Source organism: Somniosus microcephalus, chromosome 27, assembly GCF_052327205.1.
Source record: "Somniosus microcephalus isolate GS21.2 chromosome 27, FLI_Smic_1.0, whole genome shotgun sequence".
In the NCBI taxonomy this organism is placed as follows: domain Eukaryota; kingdom Metazoa; phylum Chordata; class Chondrichthyes; order Squaliformes; family Somniosidae; genus Somniosus; species Somniosus microcephalus.
Window position 1 is genome coordinate 15,426,009 of NC_141013.1, and position 26,169 is coordinate 15,452,177.

Below are 26,169 nucleotides of genomic sequence, written 5' to 3' on the forward strand. Positions count from 1 at the left end.
CCTGTTAGTGTAGGAGGAAGGGAAAATTGAGAGAATTCTGAGGTCCTGGGAAAGAATGAGTTAGATTAAAAGATGGTGCAACGAGTTTGGATTTCAGCAGAGTGTAGGATGCAGCAAGGGGGAAGAGTGTATAGGATGCAACCATGAAGAATGATGAAGCATGATGCAGTAGGCGGCAAGGAGGAAGAAGAGCAGGCAGAATGCAGGGAGGAAGACAAAGTGTGCAGGATGTAGGGAGGAAGTAGATGCATGTATGGTGCAGGGAGCAGGAAGAGCATTTTGGATGCAAAGAGGTGGAGTAAGAATGTTTAAGCTGCAGGAAGGAGGAAGGGTGTGCAAGTTTCAGGAAGAGGAAGAGAGTATGTGATGCAGGGAGGAGGAAAAAAAGAAAGACTTGCATTTCTATAGCGCCTTTCACGGCCACTGCACGTCCCAAAGCGCTTTACAGCCACTTTTTGAAGTGTAGTCACCGTTGCAATGTCGGAAAAGCATATTGGATATAGGGAGAAGGAATAGCACATAGAATGTAGGGAGGAAGGCGACTGTGTAGGCTGATGTATTTGGAGCTCAGGAGCAAGAAGGAATGTTCAGAGGAACACTGACGAAGGAGGCAACTTAAAAAGCATTCCATAATCAATTTGAGTGTAGACTTGAGTGCAGTTTTTACAAGAATCCCTAGGCTCATTGCTGCTCCCTTGTTAAGCACATGTACAGAATACTGCACAGCTCATGATTTATTTAGCTTTCTGTCACTCGGTGATGTATCCTCCTGCACTAACCGCTCCCTCATGCTTTCTGCCACGTTATTACACTGTTTAAAACTTTCTTTCAGATGCATAATGCTACCTTATCGGAGGAGAAGCATCCGCTTTTTTTGTTGCAATTCAAGCAACGGCAGTGGCAAGCTGGGAGCGGCCTTCTTCTCCCGTTCTGTTCCGGTATCCTTAAATTATAATTGATGCCGGTGAATAATCTTGTCTGCCAAGCAATCGCCTTGGTTCAGAATGCCAAGATAATATATATATTTTTTGCCATTTTCTGCTGGAAAACCACAATTTAATCTCACTGCTGCACCACCCCCCCCCGCCCCCGCGAGCAAATTCCTCCCATCCTATAGTAATCATTTCAAGCGAAAATGTACTTCGAGCGCAATTCCACCCTGCACGTTGTTCCGGGTCTGCTGAAATATCAATCTGATGATATACTCTGCCCAGAATGTGTCTCTTGTTGTGCTACTGAATGTTCGGCTCTGATTCACTTAAAATTAAACAGAAATCAATCGGCATCTTTCTGTTTGTCCCTTATAAGTCTTTTGTTGCCCTTTTCTTTGATATTTGTAGTTGATTATTTTTTGTACACTAGAAGATTGATTATTTTTAGCACAATAGTCCAAGTAACTTTGTCTCCCCTCCCCTCCAGGTAGTGTGACTGTGGGGTAATGGCGTTACTGCACGTGCTCCGTGCGGTTAGATGAGGCTGGAAAATGTGATTAAGGGAATATCATGTCGGTCCGAATGTTACAATCCAATTTCCCTTCACTGCCCCTGGCGCTCTGTGTTGAATGCTCCCAATAGGGCTCCCAGGCTGATGTTTGAAGTGCGATTTTGCTTATTATTTGCTGCAATTTGTAAAATAATTCTATCAAAGTCCGTGTTCGCCTACATCTAATCCATGTATTACTTATTGACAGGATGAAGTCTAGATGTAAAGTTGTAGGAATAAAGCAGCAGATGGAACAAAGTGAAGGTTAATGCAGTCAGGAGAAGTCATAGAATCATAGAAAGTTACAGCACGGAAGGAGGCCATTTTGACCCATTGTGTCTGCGCCGGCCAACAAAGAGCTATCCAGCCTAATCCCACTTCCCAGCTCTTGTTCCGTAGCCCTGCAGCTTAGTGTCGTGTATTGATTGCGAGTTTGACACCAGTCCGTACGGTAATGTAATGTGCGAGTTTAACACCAGTTAATACGGTAATGTAATGTGCATTGCATTATGGGAATTACCCGGGAACGCAGCAGTCGGCCATTTTACCAATAAAGGGAAGATTGCAGTTAGAAGCCTGTCTGCCTGACTCTGATTTAATTCGACGTATCTACATGCTTGATTGAATGCATTAAAGCATAGATACAAGAGTTAGAGCATCCCAAGTGCACATCCAAGTACTTTTTAAATGTGGTTAGGGTTCCTGCCTCTACCACCCTTTCAGGCAGTGAGTTCCAGACCCCCACAACCCTCTGGGTGAAGACATTTCCCCTCAAATCCCCTCTAAACCTTCCCCCAATTACTTTAAATCTGTGCCCTCTGGTTTTTGACCCCTCTGCTAAGGGAAATAGGTCCTTTCTATCCACTTTATGCCCCATATAATTTTATACACCTCAATAAGGTCTCCCCTCAGCCTCCTCTGTTCCAAGGAAAACAGACCCAGCCTATCCAGTCTTTCCTCGTAGCTAAGTGTTGTATCTATGCTTTAATGCATTCAATCAAGCATGTAGATACGTCAAATTAAATCAGAGTCAGGCAGACAGGCTTCTAACTGCAATCTTCTCTTTATTGGTAAAATGGCTGACTGCTGCTTTCCCAGGTAACTCCCATAATGCAATGCACATTACATTACCATATTAACTGGTGTTAAACTCGCACATTACATTACCGTATTGACTGGTGTCAAACTCGCAATCAATACACGACATCCCCCTTTTCCTTGGAAACAAACTTGCAGTTTACAAACAGTTGCTTACAATAACACTGCATAACTTATTTGGTTTATAAACTTTTTACAAACTTGTGTCTTACCACACAACTAAATAATTCCCAGGTTTAAACATTTAACATCATCCATGCAGTTCTTGCACAGTTTATGTTGTGACATAATCAGACAGCCTTTGGGATTTTCTTTTAACCCTTTGAGGTCTGGCTGTATTGGGTATGTCTGACATGTTGGTATCAGTGGGTATTGCCTGTGTCACAGTGGTATGTGTGTCAGGGTCTGTTATACTGTCCTCAGTCCCTTGTGTTTCCTCCTGCTCATGGAGTGTCTCCTTTGGTCCATGGGTTCTGTATTTCTTCACAAACGTAGTGTTTCTCGAGTAGCGTGCTCCATCTGGGGATTCTACTACTACTTGACTCCCTGTTTTACTCAAAACTTTGTGCGGTGTGGCATTAAAAGGAGTGGTGAACTTGTCCACTTTGTCCTGCCGTACCAGCACCGTGTCGCCAACTTCCACCTCCGAGTATTGTGTTCTCCGCTGTTCATCTGCGTACAGTTTGGACTTGCCTTTTTGTTCTGCGTCCCGGTCACGTACTTCCATGCCTGCGCACGACTCTATGATATCTGGCAGCTTTCCTCTCATTTTCCGTTTAAAGAGCAGCTCTGCCGGGCTCTTTCCTGTTGTGGCATGGTCAATGCTCCTGTACACAGTCACATATTTTCTAAGTTCACGTTTCCAATCTAGTCCTTCTGACTGAGCAATTCCGATTCTCTTCATCAGCGATGCATTCTGGTGCTCGACTTCTCCGTTAGCCTGAGCCCATTTTGCTGTCGTTTTCAGGTGTTTGATCCCGTTGTTTTCACAGTATTCTTTGAATAATTCAGATCTGAATTGGGGACCATTATCAGATTTGCAGGTGATTGGCAAACCATGACGGCTGAAGATTGACTCTAAACTATCAATAACCTTCTCTGTTGTTGTGGAGGTCATGATGTCGTATTCATAGTAGCAACTATAATAATCAACTACCACAAGAATGGAGTGGTTGGATGGCAAGGGTCCCAGTAAGTCTATAGCTACATCCTGCCAGGGGCCCTCCGGTAATGGTGTTGGTCTCAACGGTTCAGGTGGGTCGGGTCTGGCTACTATCTGACAGCCGTGGCACGCTTTACAGTGTTTTTCAGCTGCCTTGTCCATGCCAGGCCACCAAACCTTGGTTCTGAGATGTTGCTTTGTTCCAACTATTCCCAAGTGTCCTTCATGTGCTAACACCAGGGCTCGTGCGTGTAACACTGTGGGTAGCATGATGCGTGTTCCCCGAAGAACTAGGTACCCCACTATGCACAGCTCGTTTGCAATTGCTGCATAAGCTTTACAGTTCTCAAAATGTCCATTTATGATTGCCTTCCGTACCTCAATCAGCTCTGGGTTGGTAGCAGAGGCTTCCTCCACCTCTCTAGTAGTGAGTGCTTTTGGTGTTGCACTCACAGCTACAAATCTCACGTATTCATCTGAGCCATGAGAATGTCTCTCCTGTTTTGCTGTCTCCCCCAGCAATCGTGACAGTGGGTCTGCAATGTTTTGCTTGCCTGGAATGTATATCACCTTAAAATCGTACAGCTGTAATCTAAGTACCCATCTCTCTATACGGGCACAGGGTTTAGAGTGTGGGCCGTATATCACTTGTAATGGCTTATGGTCAGTTACCAAGTTAAATTTTCGGCCATACACATATGGATGCAGCCTCTCACAAGCCCATACAAGAGCTAAGGCCTCTCTCTCTCTGTTTGAGAGTATTTCCTCTCACAGTCTGTTAAACTGCGACTTACATAGTATATTGGCACCTCTTGGCCCTGTTGGTCCTGAACTAGTACTGCGCCTAAACCTACAGGACTGGCATCTGCTATCACCTTGGTTGGTGCGTCCTTATCAAAATATGCTAAAGTGCCGGCTCTGGCCAACTCTTCCTTGAGTGCACTGAATGACTGCCTCTGTTGTGATCCAAATTTAAATGGTGTGTCTTTTCTCGTCAGGCATCGCAGTGGCTCTGATAGCATTGCAAACTGCGGGATGAATCTGCTACTGTACCCAACGAGTCCCAAGAAACTCCTCACCTCTGTAACATTCTCTGGTTCCCGAGCTACTGCCACCGCTCGCACTCTCTCTGCTGTTGGTCCAATGCCCTTTTCAGACAACAGGATTCCCATGAAAATCAATCGGTCCATGTTGAATTGGCACTTCTCTGAGTTTAGTGTCAGTCCACTTTCCATTAGTCTGGTCATGGCAGCGTGCAGGCGTCTGTCGTGCGTTTCCTGGTCGTGTGCATGCACGATAATGTCGTCTGAGATGTTTTCAACACCCTCTATTCCAGCTAAGGCATTAGCTATCTCGTGCTGATATTGCTCACTAGCTGAAGATACACCGAATATCAGCCTCTTGTACCTGTATACTCCGTTATGTACTGCAAACGTTGTGATTTCTCGTGACTCAGGGGTCAGTTCTAGCTGGTGATAACCCCATTTCAGGTCTAGCTTACTAAACACCGTCGAGCCGTTCATACCTTGGAGTAGCTCATCAACGGTGGGGATTGGATATCGTTCCCTCACTATTGCCTGGTTTGCCCATCTCATGTCTAGGCATAACCTTACATCCTTTTCCGCTTTTGGTACAATAACCACAGGATTTACCCATGGGGTGGGACCAGTTACAGGTTCGATAATGTCCATGTCCCTCAATTGTTTTATTTTGGCTTCTACTGCCCCCCCTTAAGTTGAATGGTATACGCCTGAGTGGCTGGGCCACAGGCTTCACTTGTGGGTCGATATACAAACTGATCTGTTTTGTGTTCAGCCTTCCTACTCCCTGAAACACCTTTGGATTCCGCTGTTCTAGTAGCTGTCTTACATCTACCACAGCTGAGACATCTGCACCTATTTTTAAAACTCCCAGTTTCATGGCTGTCTCCCTCCCTAGCAATGGCTCTCCATGGCCTTTAACCACAATGAACTCCGCCTGCTCAGTTCTCTTACCTATTGTAATCCCACATGTGAATACACCTTTAACTGACAGTGGTCGGCTAGAAGCATAAGAGAATAACTTTCTCTCTGTCTTAGGGACATGTGACTGACACTTAATGTGTTCTGACTTTAATCCTTCCCATGTATTCTCATCTATCACATTACTAGTTGCACCCGAATCAATTAACATTCTCAGGTTTACTCCCCCACACAAAAAGTAAATCTCTCTGTCACGTTATTTCCAGTAACAGCAAATGCACAGTTATTTTGTTCCTCTACATTGTTCACATTGTGTTTCTTTGTACCCTTTGTGCGGCATAGTTTGGAGAAATTATCCTTTCCCTTGCACTTATGACACGTTTGTCCGTGTGCTGGGCATTTCGGATCTCTGCCCATGTGGTCTGTGTGTCCACATCTGTAACTTTTCCTTTCGTTCCTATCGCCATTTCCCTTTGGTTTCTCTGTCGAGCTTTTCGCATAATACCCTCTTTTTTGTGTAACACGATGAACAGTATCTGTCTCCGCCTTCTCCGTACATGACATGGCTGACATCTGCTCCTTGACGTTTTCACATTGTGTGGCCAATTGCAACGTGCGGGCGTGCGTTAGATCATGCCCTTCCTCTCGCAATTTCCTCCGCACATAGGCTGACGTGCACCTACTCAGGGTAGCGCCTCTTATTTGATTATCCGCAGCCCCCCCAAAAGCACAGTCTTTAGCAGCCTGCCGCAAGTGAGTAGCAAATTGTTGCACAGTCTCACCTGCCTTCTGGGACAACTTAGGAAAAGTCTGTCTAGCAAATGCTGCGTTGACCTGGGGCACGAAGTAGTGATTCAAAGCACTAACCGCCGCCGTGTAGTCTGATGGCTCTCCTGTGTCCGGTAGAGTCGAAAAGATATCCTGGACATCTGGTCCTGCTAGGTGTAGAAGTAGAGCTCTTCTCCTCTGCTTCGTGGCACCTGTAGAGGTATCATCGATAATGAGTCCTTTGCCGTCGGCATAAAGCTCAAAAGGCATTAACCACCTCATCCATCTTGGACCCAACGTGGCTGGCTCGGCGAAACATGCAAAATTTTGAATGCCAGTCTTTTCCATCCTAGCTAACTAAAACTTGGGCAACTACTTATTTAAAATGATTCTTTTCGTTATCCTCGTCGCCAATGTTGTACCTATGCTTTAATGCGTTCAATCAAGCATGTATATACGTCGAATTAAATCAGAGTCAGGCAGACAGGCTTCTAACTGCAATCTTCTCTTTATTGGTAAAATGGCCGACTGCTGCTTTCCCGGGTAATTCCCATAATGCAATGCACATTACATTACCGTATTAACTGGTGTTAAACTCGCACATTACATTACCGTATTGACTGGTGTCAAACTCGCAATCAATACACGACACTAAGATTCCCTACTCCCAGCAACATCCTTGTAAATCTCCTCTGTACCCTCTCTAGTGCAATCACATCTTTCCTGTAATATGGTGACCAGAACTGCACGCAGTACTCTAACTGAGGCCTAACTAGTGTTTTATACTGTTGAAGCATAACCCCCCTGCTCTTGTATTCTATGCCACGGCTAATAAAGGCAAGCATTCCGTATGCCTTCTTAACCACCTTATCTACTTGGCCTGCTACCTTCAGGGATCTGTGGACATGCAAGGTCCCTTTGTTCCTCTACACTACTGTGTCCTACCATTTAATGTGTATTCCCTTTCCTTGTTAGCCCTCCCCAAATGCATTACCTCACACTTCTCCGGATTGAATTCCATTTGCCACTGTTCTGCCCACCTGACCAATTTATTGATATCTTCCTGCAGTCTACAGCTTCCTTCTTCAGTATCAACCACACAGCCGATTTTAGTATCATCTGCAAACTTCTTAATCATACCTATATTCAAGTCAAGATTGTTGAAATATACCACAAAAAGCAAGGGACCTAGTACTGAGCCCTGCAGAACCCCACTGGAAACAGCCTTCCAGTCACAAAAACACCCATCAACCATTACCCTCTGCTTCCTGTCTCCAAGCCAGTTTTGAATCCAACTTGACACTTTGCCCTGGATCCTATGAGCTTTTAACTTCGTGACCAGGCTGCCATGTGGAACCTTATCAAAAGCCTTGCTAAAGTCCATATACACTACATCAAATGCACTACCCTCATCTACCCTCCTTGTTACCTCCTCAAAAAATTCAATCAAGTTTGTCAGACACGACCTTCCCTTAACAAATCCATGCTGACTATCCTTGATTAATCCATGTCTTGTTAAATGAAGATTTATCCTGTCCTTCAGAATTCTTTCCAATAATTTTCCCACCACTGAGGTTAGGCTGACTGGCCTGTAATTACTCAGTCTATCCTTTTCTCCCTTTTTAAACAAGGGTACCACATTAGCAGTGCTCCAGTCCTCCGGCACCACACCTGAAGCCAGAGACGATTGAAAAATGATTGTCAGGGCCTCTGCTATTTCCTCTTTTGCTTCACTTAACAGCCTGGGATACATTTCATCCAGGCCTGGGGATTTATCCACTTTTAAAGCTGCTAAACCCCTTAATACTCCTCCCCCCCCCCCGATAGCAATGTCTGCTTTGCCCCTCTCCTTTGTGAAAACAGATGCAAAGTATTCATTAAGAACCCTACCGGCGTCTCCCGCCTCCACACATAGATTACCCTCATGATCTCTAATAGGCCCTACCCTTTCTTTAGTTAACCTCTTACTCTTAATGTATTTATAAAACATCTTTGGGTTTTCTGAACTTCAGGTTCTCTGATTCACTGATCGTGGAAGGGTTAACAACCTAAGAACCAAGGTTGAGTAAAGGCACTTCAGCCCATCAAAGCTCATCTCTCGAGGATCCTAACTCGCTCATCGAAGTTCATCTCTAACTTCCCAGTCAAAACCTATCCCTCTAATATGCTTACTTTTTCATTGAAGCTCGTCCCTTTAGTACACTAACCTTGACATCAAGACTTGTCCCCCTAGTACTCTAACTCGCCCATCGAAGCTTATCCCTGTGGTACTCGCTTTTCCATCAAAACTCATCCCTCTAGTACCCTAACTTCCTCAATGAAACTCATCTGTCCAGTGTTAACACTCCCATTATAGTCCAGCCTTGTTTAGGCCCATAGCCCAGTCTTATACTCATGGTAGAATTTCATCCAGGATGCACATCCCAGCTCTGTTAGGACTACAAGTGGTTTATCAAAGCGGAGCCTCTAACAAGTATAGATGCCCCAGGTTAAATGGAAGCTCACACTTCAATTTCAGCCACATTTTAATTGTTTTCCTCCTCTTATTAATGTTTCGTTTGATTTCTCCGCTTTAGGTGAATGACTCTTTGAACTCCACTTCCACTGGCATTCTGTAACTACCTGGCAAGAATGGCAGACACTAGCTCACCATTTGATTTTCCTCCCCTCCCATGGGAATTGCGTGCAATCATGAATAAAAATCAATATCCTACCAGTCTGTAGTGTAGTTCATCATTGCACTACAACAACAACTTGCATTCATGAGACCCACCTCCTGCTCCCTCGGCCCTATTCCCACCAAACTGCTGACCCTCCAACTTCCTTTTCTGGCTCCCATGTTAGCTGATATTGTTAACGGTTCTCTCTCCTCAGGTACTGTCCCCCTCTCCCTCAAATCTGCCGTCATCACCCCATCCTCAAAAAAACAACCCTTGATCCCCTCGCCCCATCTCCAACCTTCCTTTCCTCTCCAAAGTCCTTTAACGTGTTGTCGCCTCCCAAATCCGTGCCCATCTTTCCCGCAATTCCATGTTTGAATCCCAACAATCAGGTTTCTGCCCTTGCCACAGTACTGAAACGGCTCTCATCAAAGTCACAAATGACATCTTTTGTGACTGTGACAGAGGTAAACTGTCCTTCCTCTTCCTTCTTGATTTGTCTGCAGCCTTTGACACGGTTGACCACTCCATCCTTCTCCCGACGCCTCTCCACCGTCGTCCAGCTGGGTGGAACTGCACTCGCCTGGTTCCATTCTTATTGTAACCAGAGAATCACCTGCAACGGCTTCCCACTCCCGCATCATTACCTCTGGTGTCCCCCAAGGATCTATCTTTGGCCCCTCCTATTTCTCATCTACATGTTGCCCCTTGGCGACATCTTCCGAAAACACAGCCTCAGTTTCCACATGTGCGCTGACAACACCCAGCTCTACCTCACTACCTCTTCTCGCGACCCCTCCACGGTGTCTAAATTGTCAACTGCTTGTCCAACATACAGTTCTGGATAAGGAAAAATTTTCTCCAATTAAATATTGGGAAGACCAAAGCCATTGTTTTCGCTCCCCGCCACAAACTCTGTTCCCTAGCCACTGACTCCATCCCTCTCCCTAATATCTGTCTGAGGCTGAACCACACTGTTCGCAACCTTGGTGTCATATTTGACCCTGAAATGAGCTTCTGACCACATATCCGCAGCATAACTAAGACCGCCTACTTCCACATCACCCGTCTCCGCCCGTCTCCGCCCTTGCCTCAGCTCATCCGCTGCTGAAACCCTCATCCATGCCTTTGTTACCTCTAGACTTGACTATTCCAACGCACTCCTGGCTGACCTCCCACATTCCACCCTACGTAAACTTGAGGTCATCCTAAACTCGGTTGCCTGTGTCCTAACTCCCGTTCGCCCATCTCCCCTGTGCTCACTGACCTACACTGGCTCCCGGTTAAGCAGCGCCTCAATTTCCAAATTTTCATCCTTGTTTTCAAATCCCTCCATGGCCTCGCCCCTCCTATCTCTGTAATCTCCTTCAGCCTCACAACCCCCCGAGATATCGGCGCTCCTATAATTCTGCCCTCTTGAGCATCCCTGATTATAATCGCTCAACCATTGGTGGCCGTGCCTTCTGTTGCTGAGGCCCTAAGCTCTGGAACTCCCTCCCTAAACCTCTCCGCCTCGCTACCTCTCTTTCCTCCTTTAAGACGCTCCTTAAAACCTACCTCTTTGACCAAGCTTTTGGTCACCTGCCCTAATTTATCCTTATGTGGCTCGGTGTCAAATTATTTGTCTTAAAATACTCCTGTGCAGCGCCTTGGAAGTTTTACTACATTAAAGGCGCTATATAAATTCAAGTTTTGTTGTTATATAGTGCCTTTAATGTAGTAAAATTTCCCAAGGCACTGTAGCTAGTTATTGCACTTATGTGTTGTTCATTATAGTTGTAGTGTAGAGTAGTTAGTTTTTGCAGTAGTATATAGTTCATTATTGCAGTATTTCTTTCCTGTTTTTCTTCATGCCTAATCTGTGAATCACCTTGGGACATTTACTATGTTAAAGGTGCTATTTAAATGCAAATTGTTGTTGTAATGTGTGCAGAAACATAGGAACAGGGGTAGGCCATTCAGCCCCTTGAGCCTGTTCCACCATTCAATGAGATCATGGCTGATCTGTATCTCAACTTCATCCACCTGCCTTGGCTCCGTATCCTTTTATACCCTTGTCTAGCAGAAATCTATCGATCTCAGATTTGAAATGATTAATTGAGCAAGCATCTACTGTTTTTTGTGGCAGAGAGTTCCACACTTCTACCACCCTTTGCGTGAAGGTGTGTTTCCTAACTTCTCTCCTGAACGGCCTGGCTCTGATTTTAAGGTTACGTCCCCTTGTCCTAGACTCCCCAGTCTCCAGCTTGCTATTGCACTCGTGTGATGTAGTTCTTTATTTCACTAGCTCATTGTGATGAAATATTCCATTCATCACTGCCTGTGACTGTGGTTGGTTTCAGGTTTCCCCTCACCATTGTATTGCCTGTGACTGTGGTTGGTTTCAGGTTTCTCCTCACCATTGTATTGTATATTGGAATGTATGGAATGTGTTGTGTGTAGGGCTCCGCCCATACCTGGCCTCTATGTAAGCCAGCTCAGTCTGGCCTCATATCCAGTACTGCAGAGCTCCAGACGGAAGATACCTCTCTCCACTGCGTGTTATCTTCTAAGTTAATAAAAGCCTTGTTTTGTTCCGCTAACATCGAGTCTCGGGATTATTGAGGCACATCAATTTTATTAACTTATGTTTCAACACAATGGATCAACTCCTGAAACCCGAACGTTTGGATTTGGATCAGCATGCTCCGGACGCATCAGCACGCTTCGGACACTGGTTTATGTGTATGGAATTCTTCCTGGACAATTCCGCAGCCGTCAAAGACGCTACGGACGCTGCGAGTATGAAACTCGGAATTCTGCGGAATTGGGTAAGCCACCGGGTTTACCCCCTCATCCAAGACGCCGACACGTACCTGGCCGCCTGCGACATCTTAAAGGCGCATTACCAGCAGCCTACGAATGAGGTGTATGCTAGGCATCTGCTCGCCACTCGCGCACAGCGACCTGGGGAATCGGTGGAGGAGTTCCTAGGCACCCTGAAAATGCTTGGCAAAGACTGCCAGTGCCGAGATGTAAAAGCCGCAGTGTACACCGACGAGCTTGTTCGCGATGCCTTTATCACAGGCCTCAGCTCCACTTACATCCGGCAAAGACTGCTGGAAAAAACGGGATTGGACCTGAAACAGGCTGCGGACACCGTGCGATCCCTGGATGTGGCCCAGAGAAACTCGGACGCCTACTCTTCAGCCCGCGCCGTCCACGCCGCCACGTGTGCACCAAGGGCGCCGCCATCTTGGAAGGCATCTTCCCCGCCCGGCAGCCCGACACCGTCGGGGCCCCGCTCTCCCCCCAGAAGCCCTACGACAGCCGCGACGCGTCGGGGACCCAACTGCTACTTCTGCGGGCAGCCAAAGCACACCAGAAACCTGTGCCCGGCGAAAGGCACCACCTGCTTTAAGTGCGGTAAGAAGGGGCACTTCGGGAAGGTGTGCAGAGGGAACCCCGCCGGAAAACCAAAACCCGCCACCGCCGCGTGTGCGCCGTGGGAGCGGCCATCTTGGACGCCATCTTGCCCGACCTCGTGGGGTCCGCCATCTTGTGAGCAGACAGCGTGGACGCCATCTTGTCTCGATCAGGGCCCTACAGTGGCATCGGTCACAGTGGACCAGACCAGGCCCCACCCGCTATCCAAATCAATGGTGGACATCGAGGTAAACGGGTGCCGGGTTAAATGTTTAATTGACAGCGGAAGCACGGAGAGTTTTATCCACCCTGAACTGGCACAACAACTCTCCCTAAAGGTGGTCCCTACTCGGGGTACCATCTCTATGGCTGATAAAACCCAGACATCGACCATTCTGGGTTACTGCACGGTACAATTGTCCGTTAACGGGACTGTATACGATAATTTTAAAGTATTAATCATGAAGAATCTATGCGCGAGCGTGATCTTGGGCCTGGATTTCCAGTGCAACCACCAAAGCATCACGCTCAAGTACGGTGGGTCCCAGCCGCCCCTCACAGTGTGCGGCCTGGCTACCCTGAAGGTAAAGCCGCCTTCGCTATTCGCGAACCTTACCCCTAACTGCCGGCCAATAGCGACCAAAAGCAGGAGGTACAGCTGGGAGGACAGGCGGTTTATCGTGACCGAGGTAGACAGGCTCCTGAAAGAGCGCATTATTGAATGCAGCAATAGCCCGTGGCGTGCCCAAGTGGTGGTGGTAAGGGGTAGCGAGAAGAAACGGATGGTGATCGACTATAGCCAAACGATCAACAGGTACACCCAACTAGACGCCTACCCGCTACCCCGCATATCAGAAATGGTGAACCAAATCGCCCAATACCGGGTGTTCTCCACCATCGACCTCAAGTCAGCGTACCACCAGCTCCCTATCAGACCAGAGGACCGCCCGTACACCGCCTTCGAGGCGAACGGACGCCTCTACCAATTCCTCAGAGTCCCCTTTGGGGTGACGAATGGGGTCTCGGTCTTCCAGAGGGAGATGGATCGCATGGTCGATGACCACCACTTGCAAGCAACCTTCCCCTACCTCGACAACGTCACCATCTGCGGTCACAACCAGCAGGATCACGACTCGAACCTCGAGAGGTTCCTGAAAACCGCACAAAAACTCAACCTCACCTACAACGAGGACAAGTGCGTTTTCAACACCACGCGCCTCTGCATACTAGGCAGCGTGGTGGAGAATGGGGAAATCGGACCAGACCCCGACCGATTGCGCCCCCTACGGGAGCTGCCCCTGCCCAACACTCCCAAAGCCCTGAAAAGGTGCCTGGGGTTATTTTCTTATTATTCCCAATGGGTCCCCAACTACTCCGACAAAGCCCGCCCCCTCTTGAAAGCATCCTCTTTTCCGCTCTCTGCTGAGGCCCACGCCGCCTTCAAAAGCATTAAGCAGGATATTGAGCGGGCCACGCTACAGGCAGTGGACGAGAACACTCCATTTCAAGTGGAAAGTGATGCGTCTGACTTTGCCTTGGCGACCACCCTCAACCAGGCGGGGCGGCCCGTAGCTTTCTTCTCGAGGACCCTCCAAGGGCCCGAGATCAGACACTCCTCCGTGGAAAAGGAGGCCCAAGCCATCGTGGAGGCAGTGCGCCACTGGCGCCACTACCTAGCCGGCAAACGCTTCACCCTACTTACCGACCAGTGGTCGGTAGCGTTTATGTTCAATAATAAACAGAGGGGGAAGATCAAAAATGATAAGATTCTTAGGTGGCGGATCGAGCTCTCCACCTTCGAGTATGACATCATTTACCGGCCAGGGGCCCTTAACGTATCCCCAGATGCCCTCTCACGAGGGATGTGTGCCAGCGCCACCGGGGATCGGCTACAGACCCTCCACAACGACCTCTGCCACCCAGGGGTCACGCGGCTGTTCCACTTCGTAAAGTCCCGTAACTTACCCTACTCGATTGAGGAAGTTCGGTCTCTGACCAGGAACTGCCGCACTTGCGCTGAGTGCAAGCCTCGGTTCTACCACCCTGATAGAGCCCACTTAATCAAAGCTACACGGCCCTTTGAGCGGCTCAGCTTAGATTTCAAGGGCCCCCTCCCGTCCGTCAACCGCAATGTTTACTTCCTGAACATTGTGGACGAATACTCCCGGTTCCCATTCGCCTTCCCCTGCCCAGACATGACCAGCGCCACGGTCATTAAATGCCTCAACAGCCTGTTCTGCCTGTTCGGTATGCCGAGCTACATCCACACGGATAGGGGGGTGTCCTTCATGAGTGAAGAGCTACGCCAGTACATGCTGTCCAGGGGTATCGCCACGAGCCGTACCACCAGCTACAACCCCCGGGGTAACGGTCAAGTGGAGCGAGAGAACGGGACAGTATGGAAAGCAGTCACTCTAGCTCTAAGGACCAAGGGCCTCCCTATCTCCCGCTGGCAGGAAGTCCTCTCAGATGTGCTCCATTCGATACGGTCGCTATTGTGTACTGCCACTAATGCCACGCCTCATGAACGAATGTTTAGCTTCCCCCGGAAATCCACCTCAGGCGTATCCATGCCGTCATGGCTCTCCACCCCAGGTCCGGTATTCGTGCGAAGGCATGTGAGGGGCCATAAGACGGACCCTCTCGTGGAGCCAGTGCACCTACTCCACGCCAACCCCCAATACGTGTATGTCCGGCACGCCGACGGAAGGGAGGACACCGTGTCAATAAAAGACGTCGCCCCAGCCGGTAACGACAACAACCACGGCAATAGCAGCAACAACGACCACAGCAACTCTTACCCACCCACTACTCTTTCATCACCCCCGGAAGAACATCGACCAACGGCACCCCCACCAACTACCCCTTCAACAACCCTGGCGGCACCCCCGGCAGAGACCCAGGAGGCCACCGGGGACACCCAGCCGACACCCGCGACACCACAACAGCCACGTCGGTCGCAGAGGACTACCAAACCCCCGAACAGACTAAATCTATAGAAGGGGTGAATGTGATGAAATATTCCATTCATCACTGCCTGTGACTGTGGTTGGTTTCAGGTTCCCCCTCACCATTATATTGCCTGTGACTGTGGTTGGTTTCAGGTTTCTCCTCACCATTGTATTGTATATTGGAATGTATGGAATGTGTTGTGTGTAGGGCTCCGCCCATACCTGGCCTCTATGTAAGCCAGCTCAGTCTGGCCTCATATCCAGTACTGCAGAGCTCCAGATGGAAGATACCTCTCTCCACTGCGTGTTATCTTCTAAGTTAATAAAAGCCTTGTTTTGTTCCGCTAACATCGAGTCTCGGGATTATTGAGGCACATCACTCATTACTGTACTATTGTGGTGTAGCTTGTACCACTGCATCAATATGCTGTCTGCTGGACCTTGTGTCAATTTACTTTATCAGCTAAAAGAAGCTACACTGATTTTAATGGAACAAACACGGCTTAGACTGATCAGTAATCCATTTGTTTATCCAAATCAGCTATTTAAAACCTAATTAGACAATTTCCTTCTCTTTAATGTGATCTGTTCTGTGTGAGTTTTTTTTTATTGGCACAACACCCACCTGAATGTGATGGTTTACTGATCTCACAGAGCTGAGGTAGCAGAAATTTAAATCTGCGTCAACAAAGCTTTTTGGGAGATTACAGGTAAGAATCTGTCAGCAGCAGGAACCAAGGGGGCGGAAGTGCCTATCACAAGACGCTTGCTTTTTTTTTGCCTATTAAGAGGATTCTCAGGATGTGCACAATGCTGATGTTCATTGGCTCTGCCTGGTTGTATTGAGAAGGTGGGGGTGGTGGGTCTTCATCAAGCAATTGTTTGTACAGCTTCATAAGGCATTAAATGTACTGTGGACTAGAGTCACCAGACTGCACAGGGAGGGCAAGTTTCCTGAATGACGTGAGTGAACAACAATCCAGCAGCTTTCATGGTCATTTTAATGGTGCCAGATTTATTGAATTCAATTCACAACTTGCTGTGGTGGGATCTGAACTCAAAATGTTTGGGTTGCTAGGCTAGCAGCATAACCACTGGACTAATATAAATGTCTTGTTATAAATTCAACATTAACCGTGGCATGGTAAATGTTCCTGAGGCTGACACTTGATCTTTGCAGCCCGGCCCCAATTACAGGAACGCACCATCTGTGGGCAGTCGGGTGAATTAAATCTCTGGGCGTATGTTTCCCACCTTGGCCTGACCACTCGCACAACGCTGGTCACGCCACCAGTTCAAGTTGCTGTCTGACGAAGCAGCTCATGTACGTCGACATTAATAGGGTGCATTCCAACCCCGTGGCCCAGGACGACACCCAGGGGTTGCTTTTCTGCGGCTTTCTTCTGCCCCCCCCCCCCCCCAAATTAGCTTTGAGTCTGTTTCTCCTGAAAATTCCACTCAGCGCAGAACTTGTGCTCCCATTCCTTCACTGGGTGAAGTCACTGAAACGACTGTATTACAGTTCCAGGTTTTAGGCCGAGCTATTCACCTCACGCCCTCCACGGAGTCTGAAAGTAGCCGGGAGTGCTGTCAGCTGGATCCAACCGCAGCTTTTACTCACTAAAGTAGCAGAAGAAAAATAACTTGGTCTGTGCTGAGTTTCCCGAGCCCAGTCAGGATGCACAATTGGCCTCAGTACCTCCTGCACTGGGGTGGTTGGGGAAAAAAATCAGCCAGGGTTCCGGCTCCTGTTCACTATCCACTGACTCCTGCTGGAAAGGGTGTGAGTGTGGACAATGGGTAAGGTCAGAATCAGGCTCCGCTCGAATGCCCTTCATGGCTAAATAGCCCACCCACTCTCCAGCCCTGATTTTTCAAGTCTCCACCAGCAGCAGAGAACCTCGCTGGCATCAGGGATGGGTTGGAATATTAGTTCTCGCTCAAAGGTGTCTGATTTGCAGTGTGCCTAATTTTCCAAGGCGTCAATTTGAGGCAAGCAAAGAGGCCAAGTGACAGGCATGAACTAGTCTGATTTAGTTTGGAAATTGCTGCAAATTCAACAATCAAGGAGCGGGCTTTTCCCATTCTCCTGGCCCAGGAATTTTAAAGAGCCGAAGCTTCCAGGTTTCCGACTTTGGTAAGGAAAGAATGAAGAAGGAAAAGCGGAAGGGCCGAGGCTCACTTTTTTCGGTATGTGGGGTGGAGGGGGGGGTCTTGCTTTGTGAGCTTCAGGGTCTTACTTATGGGTTTCACTTTTTTATATAAGGGGTTTGATTTTACGTGCATGGGGGTCTTGTTTTTGGAGGACATGCTTTTTACGTGCATGGGGGGCTCTCAATTTTTTGTACATGGAGATCTCAATGTTTTGTGTGCAGCGAGATCTTCCTTTTCTTTCGCTGTGGAGGTCCTACTTTTCTTTGTCTAGGCGTCTCACTTTTAGTGTGTATGGTGGTCTTGATTTTTGTGTGTCTGGTGATTATCCTTTCCTTTGTTTATGGAGGTCATGCTCTTTATGTTTTATTTGGGAATGAACTGCAGATTGGCTAATCTGACAGATATCCCCTGCGGTGACTTGGAAGGATCTTGTTGCATAGAAGCTTAATGGTGCAATGCAGGGATGCTGGGTGCCAGATACACTGAGCGAAACCAATGAGTGGGCCGCGTATAATTACAAAAAAAAATGTGAGATCTCCCGGGGGACTGCAGGCCGATAGGAAGAGAATGAGGAAGAATAGGGCGACGTTGATGAAAATCATGCATCTGAGCAACAAGCCAATGGTCCAGAAATCTAATAATGCTTTGGAGGCATCTGGACCTCGATAGCAGCAGGCGGAGGTGGCGATCGGGGTGGGTAACCATGGGTTCCTGTCCCAGAGATTTCCTCAGGCTCCTTGTAACAATCCCCTTTCCAGATTTATGTAAAAAAAAAATAATAGGCAGGACTGGTGGGATCACATTACCTGCTGGAATTCCCACCAAAGTGGGGGGGGGGGGCTCTTTAGAAATGAGAAGGCTGAGGGGTGATCTTAAGAATATTAAAGGGTTTGATAGGATAGACGTAGAGAAGATGTTTCCACTAGGGGCGATAAATATAAAAAGGTCACTAATAAATCCAAGATGAAATTCAGGAGCATCTTCTTTACCCAGAGAGTGGTTAGAATGTGGAACTCACTACCACAAGGGATAGTTGAGGCAAACAGCATAGATACATTTCAGTGGAAGCTAGATAAACACACGAGGGAGAAAGGAATAGATGGTTATGCTGATGGGGTTAGATGAAGGGGAGGTGGGAGGAGGCTCGTGTGGAGCATAAACACCGGCATGGATCAGTTTGGCTGAATGGCCTGTTTCTATGCTGTACATTCTATGTAACCTGCATCTGGTGCCCTCCCCACCCCCTACTCCGTGCTCTGTATACCTGCATGGAGCAGGCGCACAGTTATCTAAGCCAGAGGGAGTGGGCCCACCAAAGGGACAACGGTCCTCGTTTCTTTACAGACGTAGATGACAATGTTGTAAGGAAACTTCCAGCAAAGGGGCTCATTTGTCCTAAATTCTGGCATCTTCTGCTGGACCTGCCCTTGCTTCAGTGGCTTGCCAATGCCCCACCACCAATACCACCCCCCCCCCCCACCCCCACAGCTGCACCAGTACTGGCCCGACACATTATTTTAATAGCCGTACCCGGGAATTCTGAGCGGGACAGGTGCGTAACTATGTGATGTAGAAGAATTCTTGTCGTGGCATTGAAGCAGGATAGTGGATTTTTGACCTCCAAATGTTCAGGGAATGAGGAAGTGAGTGGCAAAAAACAGGAGATGCATTTAGAAACATAGAAGACAGGAGCAGGAGTAGGCCATTCGGTCCCTCGAGCCCGCTCCGTCATTTAAAGAGATCATGGCTGATCATCCAAATTCAGTACCCTGTCCCTGCTTTCTCCCCATATCCCTTGATCCCTTTAGCCTTAAGAAATATATCCAACTCTTTCTTGAATATTTTTAATGAATTGGCCTCAACTGCCTTGTGTGGTAGAGAATTCCTCAGGTTCACCACTCTTTGGGTGAAGAAATTCCTCCTCATCTCAGTCCTAAATGGCTTAACCTTAGACTGTGACCCCTGGTTCTGGACTCCCCCGCCATCGGGAACATCCTTCCTGCATCTTGTCTGTCTAGTCCTGTTAGAATTTTATAAGTTTGGAGGCTTATTCTTCTGTGAGATACATTGTCTTAATGAATGGACAACTCCACACTGAATTCTGTGAGCTCAAATCTCACCGGAAGAACCTGAGGTTCTCCACCTTATGAGAGGCTTTAACTCTACTGGGTTTGCAGATACTATACTGGCATCTATCGATGGGACAGGACAGGACATGTAGAGATCTTGGATGATAAGTATCCTACAGCACTAATCTCACAGAGCAGGAACAATCTGTCTAATATTCCCTTGAGTAACTCTGCCAGTGCACATTTTTCTTACTGGGCTTCCAACATAAATTGGATGAGACACCTCATTGGACTGCCCTGGTAAAACATTGCCGAATAAATAAAATACATTCTTGCTGTTTAATGTTCAAAGCCATCAGCTTTACTTTAAAGACAACATGCAAGCCTCGATTTTCCGATCATGGGAAAAATGGGGTTGAGCTGGTTCCATGTGGAGGTTAGCCTGTGCTTACAGCACAAAGGGCAGGTCTGAATTTATTGTCCTGGGCCATTAGCCTGGCCCGGCAGTAACCCTGGCACAGGCCTACCACCTGGCAGGGCGTTGTGCCAGGAAAAAGGGGCGGAAAATTGAGCACAGCAGCAGGCATTCCTGGCCGCTGGCTTTCGGGCAGACAGAAAGCCCCAAGGACTGAACTTTTGCTGGTTACGTTTTTTTTGGTCAGATCTTTAGGTCTGGGAAATTGGTGTTCCCTTGGGGGCAAAGTCCAGGAAAATTGGCCCTTCAAAATGTTCCCATTCGGATCCTGATCCAGTCTGTACCCACCCAAACCCACAGCAGCTTCCTCATCTCCCAGCTCCTTTCCCCCAGTTAACCCAGGCTTCAGAGCAGCTTGCTATCCTTCAATCATCTCCTCACATTAAGTCCACTTCTCCTGTCCTCAGTCTCTCACACATTTCTGCCTCCCAACATTACTTTGTCTGTCACACTTGACTATTTACTATTTTCTGTCTATCTCTCACCTGCCTCTCTCACTTGTCATTCTCCCTGAATCTTGCAGCTATGACCTTTTGGCTGGTTCCTGCTACCTCTCCATTCTTCTCGTTGATGTCCTTTTACTTCAATTCCTTTCTTCTTCCTGGTGTAATAAAACTCCTGTTGTTTTGTGATGTCTAACTTATTCATACAAAACAAAAAGCTGACCTCTCCCCAGTGTGATAAACTGATGTACTGCAAAAACAGCCAAGCGACTCCAAGAATCCAAAACAATATTACACACGCCAGCCTCCCTCTGTTACTGTAAATACATTGCAATGGAGCAAATAGACTTACAATACAGTTGGCTAAGCAAACAGGAACTGTCCACGTCAACCCTGTCAGATACACTGGACTAATTGAAACATTCCTTCTCTTGAGGAAGGATTATTAACGTACTGTACTGTTGCTTTTGGGCCTAGTGATGAGCATTAACAATTCAGTGCTAGTTCTAAAGTATATTGTTGGGTTATTGACAGTGTCGGGGGATCTTTACTCTGAATCTAACCTGAGCTGGAGCTGACCTGTGAGTGCTTGAAGGGAGAATGTAGAAGTCTGCAACTGTTTAATGCTGTACCTGATGTGGGAGTGCTGGATATGGCAAATTAAAGAGAGCTTTACGCTGCATCTAATCCATGTGGTACCTGAACTGGGAATGCTTCGGCTCCTTCTGTGAAAATAGCAGGTACAGACATGTTCATTTCATTTATTATTACTTTTCCAATTTTTTTCCCCTGAAGGTGTTGACTCCTTGTTGGGATATGGGGTCCCAGGGGCGCGGCCCATACATAGTGGCCGGCATTTTCTGCAGGTAGGCGGGTTGGGGGGCGGGGGCCTCCGAGACGGTCAGGAAACCCAGGCAGCCGGGTTTCCCGCAGGTCCTGCCGACATTAATGGCAGGGCCTGATTTGCATGTGAGGCCTTGGTTTCCAGCCGCAGCCAGCCAGATTGAGAGGCTGGCTGGCTGTGGGTGGGTAGGCCTCCAGCTGCAGAGAGGGAGCAAGGGTTTGGTCTGGGGGAAAGTTGGGGGGAGGGGATGGGGGCTCGGTCAGGGATCGTAGGGGGCTCGGTCGGGGAGCGATGGAGCGGGCAGGGACTGGGGATTGGGCGGGGGGGGGACTGTGGCCAGGGATCGGGAATAGGCGGGTGTGTTGGTCGTTCGGCCGGAGGATCGGGGGAGGGGTGGGGGCGAGGGAAGAGAGGATTGTGGCCGGCCTCAGCATCACCGGTGGAATAATGGTGGGGGAGGCCTCATTGTGGGTCTCCGATTGCGGGGGTGCATTAGGCAGGGACCCTGGATCCAGGAGGGAAGGTATAAAGCCATTTACCTCCTGGATCCAGCCTCGCTTTAATTGCTGGATTTCACGAATTGTGTGAAACCCGTTCACATGCAGTTAAATTCAAAATGGAAGTGGAAAAAAGAGGCTTCCAGCCTCATTATAATATTTAAATTGACGTTCTGCCCCCTGGGAGCAGGTTGGCTCCCGTTGAAACCGGAACTGTGCGGATTTGAGGCGGGATCAGGTCGGGAAACCCATTTTTAACAATTTAACTGCCCCCCCCCAACCCCACGCTCCAAACCCACCTGTTTTTTTTAGGGGAAAATTCCGGGCAATGTATGATCCTGGACAGTGAGTGAAGGAAGACTATTTGACTATAGGGGGTATTAGAGCTGAGCCTGCTCCTGTCCTCACCCATGACGTAAGAAAACTACTAGGCACTTGGTCTAAGCATTAAACAAAGCTTTAATCAACTGTTTTACAACATGGAGGTCTAGTTGTGTCCTTCACTAGTTCCTGTTAAGAATGTCCTGCGCAAGCTGGGCCCGTGCCCGAGTATTTATACTCTCCCTGGACAGCGCCACCCGCAGGCTGCTCAGTATTATTTCATAAGTCTTTCTTTCATGAATGACTGATTCATGTCAACCCACACATGAAACTTTCATTCATGGGTAACTGAATAGTGATTGGGAGCAGGGACCTCCTTCCTCCTTCCTGACCCAGGGCACTGAGGCAAATTGTATTGCCCCAACCACCACCTCCACCGAGACCAACAAACCAAGCACAGACCGGGGATGGAAGAGACAGAAAGGAAAAGTAAGATTAAAAACTTCAAAAAAAAAAATTAAATTGTAAGGGGGAGGAATTCGGTATCGCCCCGTTTGGGGCGCAATTATCAGCCGGGCGCAAAGTTTAGCGCCTGGTGCTAATTAGCACCTCTGACTGTAAACTTGGCTTCTATCACCCCTGGAGGTGATTTGAGCGCTAAATCAGGCGCTATACACCTCTCTTAGGCGCTAACGGGAGGCGCAAAGCAACCAAATTTTTCCCCCTAAATGTTTTAAATCTCTTAGTAGTATTTACAACATGTAGGAATGGGGCTCAACAGTTCAAATAGTTCCCCTTCTGGGTAGATTGGCATTGCAATAACAGTCATCACATCGTTAAAAGCGCACTTAAGTACCAGCTCTAACTTTCGGTGGCGAGTTTAATTTGAGTTTAATGTGCTAATCCAGCAAGTTCTTAAAAAAAATAACGGGAAGGTTGAGGGCAAGCTGCCGGTTTTGCGAGGCTGATGGCGGAGCAGTGCAAACCGTCCAGTAACTTGTGGCAATTCGCAATTCCCGGGGTATCCCTTCCTCGCCACAAGCTGCTGGAGGCTTTGCACATTAATAACGGCAAGCGCCATTAAACTCGCCGTTACTTTTTGGCAGCAAATTCTGCACCAATGTCCTGCCCTCATGCCCTGTGTGTGTACATACCTCTTATTGACTGTTCCGAAGGCAGATCCTGACCGGTCTGGCACCAGTTCTTCCTCCAATAATAAATATGAACATCAAGACCTTCTGCAACAATACAAAACAGAGTTAACATTCCCAGAGGAGCGTGCACTGATTGGAAAAAAATTGAGCTGTTTGGTTTCTAAGTTAATGGATGTGACCTGAATCTGGATGTGGTTCCTTCCCATTGAATTGTAGTTGTGTTTTTTTTTCCTCATATGACTCATTCAGCAGGAACGACATGTGTGAAGAAAATTCACTCAGGTATTCCATGACTTGTTTCCCTCAGATTAATTGTCAAACACAGTTTTCTTTCTTTTTGTCCATTTTGAGAAAAGTGCAAAACAGAAGTGGGATAATGACCTTGGGCCAGTGGGCAGTTATGGCCTATTTAGTTAGTTAACCTTGGGGTTAGTTAACCTTGGGGGTTGAGTTAACTTAAGGGCACAGTTCTGATGTACTGCTTTTCTCTAAGTTTTTCCCCTCCAAATTTCTCCCCTCATCTGATAGCACTGACTGTTGCTGGGGTTTGGTTCGGCAGACAAAACCAGTCCTCCGTTACCTCACCCGAGCAATCATTCTTCATGTGTGAGCCCAGAAAGGGAGTGTAAGCAGATAAGTCTTCAATGGAGGGCATCAGAGTAACCCCCATTATGCCTGCATTCAATGCCCACCCACAAGGGTGAATCTCTGGATAGGTACAGGAGACATGGCTGATCTTTATCCCTTCCCTAACCACAAGTGTTGAGATCAGTTGTAGTGTCCCTGTTGTCACTGTGGCGGACACCAATTAATTCTGTGCAGACCAGCGAGCAAACCTTGGATGTTCCAGTCGGTTTGGCACAAGCTGAACTGATTGGGGAGGAATAGGTACTTTGAATGAATATGGTTTAAAATTGAAACCGTGTGCATTATATTAGTTTCTGGCCACATTAGATCCTTGTCTAACCCACTTTTCAGAGTATAGTGGGACAGAGTGGACAACCCTAAATGCTAACTCATGTTAAACTGAGACCTCCTCTACTGATATCGTGGTTATTCAAGATCCCATTCACTATTGAGTCTGGATTGGCCATTCCCTGTTCCCAACGGCTCTAATGAAGTAACTAAATAAAAAGAAGACCAACTGCAAATGCGGGAAATGTGAAACAAGAACTGAAAATGATGGGGGTTGTTCTCCTTAGAGCAATGACAATTAAGAGGAGCTGTAATAGAGGTGTTCAAAATTATGAAGGGTTTTGATAGTGTAAATAAAGTGAAACTGTTTCTACTGGCAGGAGGGTCGGCAACCAGAGGACACAGATTTAAGGTCATTGGCAAAAGAACCAGAGGCGACGGGAGGAGAAATGTTTTTACGTAACAAGCTGTTATGATCTGGAATGCACTGCCTGGAAGGATGGTGGAAGCAGATTCAATAACAACTTTCAAAAGGGAATTGGATAAATATTTGAAGGGGGAAACATTTGCAGGGTTATGGGAAAGGGGTAGGGGGAGTGGGACTAAATGGAAAGCTCTTTCAAAGAGCCGGCACAGGCACGATGGGCCGAATGGTCTCCTTCTGTGCTGTATCATTCTATGATTCTATTTGAAAAGCAGGAAGTTCTCCTGATGTTTTGGCCAGCTTTGCCCCCTCAACCAATACCATCAAAAAGTGGCCATTACGGTTTGTGAGATATTGATGGTACAAAATGGCCACCATGTTTGTCTACAGCTGCTGCAGGTTAAAGTGCTTCATTGCATGTGAAGCACTTTCAGGCAATGCTGAATAATGAGATGGATTCATTCAAGTCTTTGGTTCTGATATTTACTGGGGTGGGATTTCCAAGCCGGAAGTCCGGGTTTCCCCGAACACTGTGGCGGTTTAACTCCATGGCATGTGTGTGTGTGTTTTTTTTTTTTAAACTGGTTCCATGCCTGGAATCCAGCCTGATTGACAGACTTGGCTCCCTCTCAGTGGGGAACGCTGCAGAAGAGGCCACAGCCCAGGAGCAGGTAGGTTTGTGCTGCTCGCGGTAGAGATCGTGGGGGGCTGGGTACAACATGGTTTGGAGGGTTGGGGTCGGGGAATGATCACGTGGGGGATCGGGGAGAGATCAGGGGCAGAGATGGGGGGGTCGGGGAAAGTCGATGATCATGGGGTGAGGAGGAGGTGGCGGTGATCGTGGTGGGGGGCGAGGGTTCCGATTGCTGGGGAGGTTAACAGGTTTGCTGGGGGGAGCCGGGGGAAGCACTCCTGCTCCTCTTGGCTTACAAGCAGTGCTGGAAAAGCACTTGCCTGTTCCATGCAGCAGTCCTCGCCGCCCTTTAACTGCCGGGTTTCCCGAGGCTCGGGAAACCCGGCCCGTCAGGGTTAAACCTGGAAGAGAAAGAAAATCTTGGGCGCACAGCCTCATTAAAATATTTAAATGAGCGACCCGCCTCCTGGGAGTGGATTGGTCACTTGCCCGTCCTGCCTCCTTTAAAACTGGAAGGGGTCGGGTTCAAGGCGGGTTTGAGTTTGAGATTTTCCCACCCAACCTAAACCTAGCTTTTTTTTTTAAGGAGTAAAAATATCCCCCTGTGGCGGTACCACCGGTTGTCCCTTACATTGAGATACATAATTCCCTTTAACTTACCTTTAAATGTATCTGTTACTGCACTCAGGCTTCATTCCTGTACTCTGCGTGATGACGTCAGAGCTTGGAACCTTCTGGCAGTCGAGCTCGGA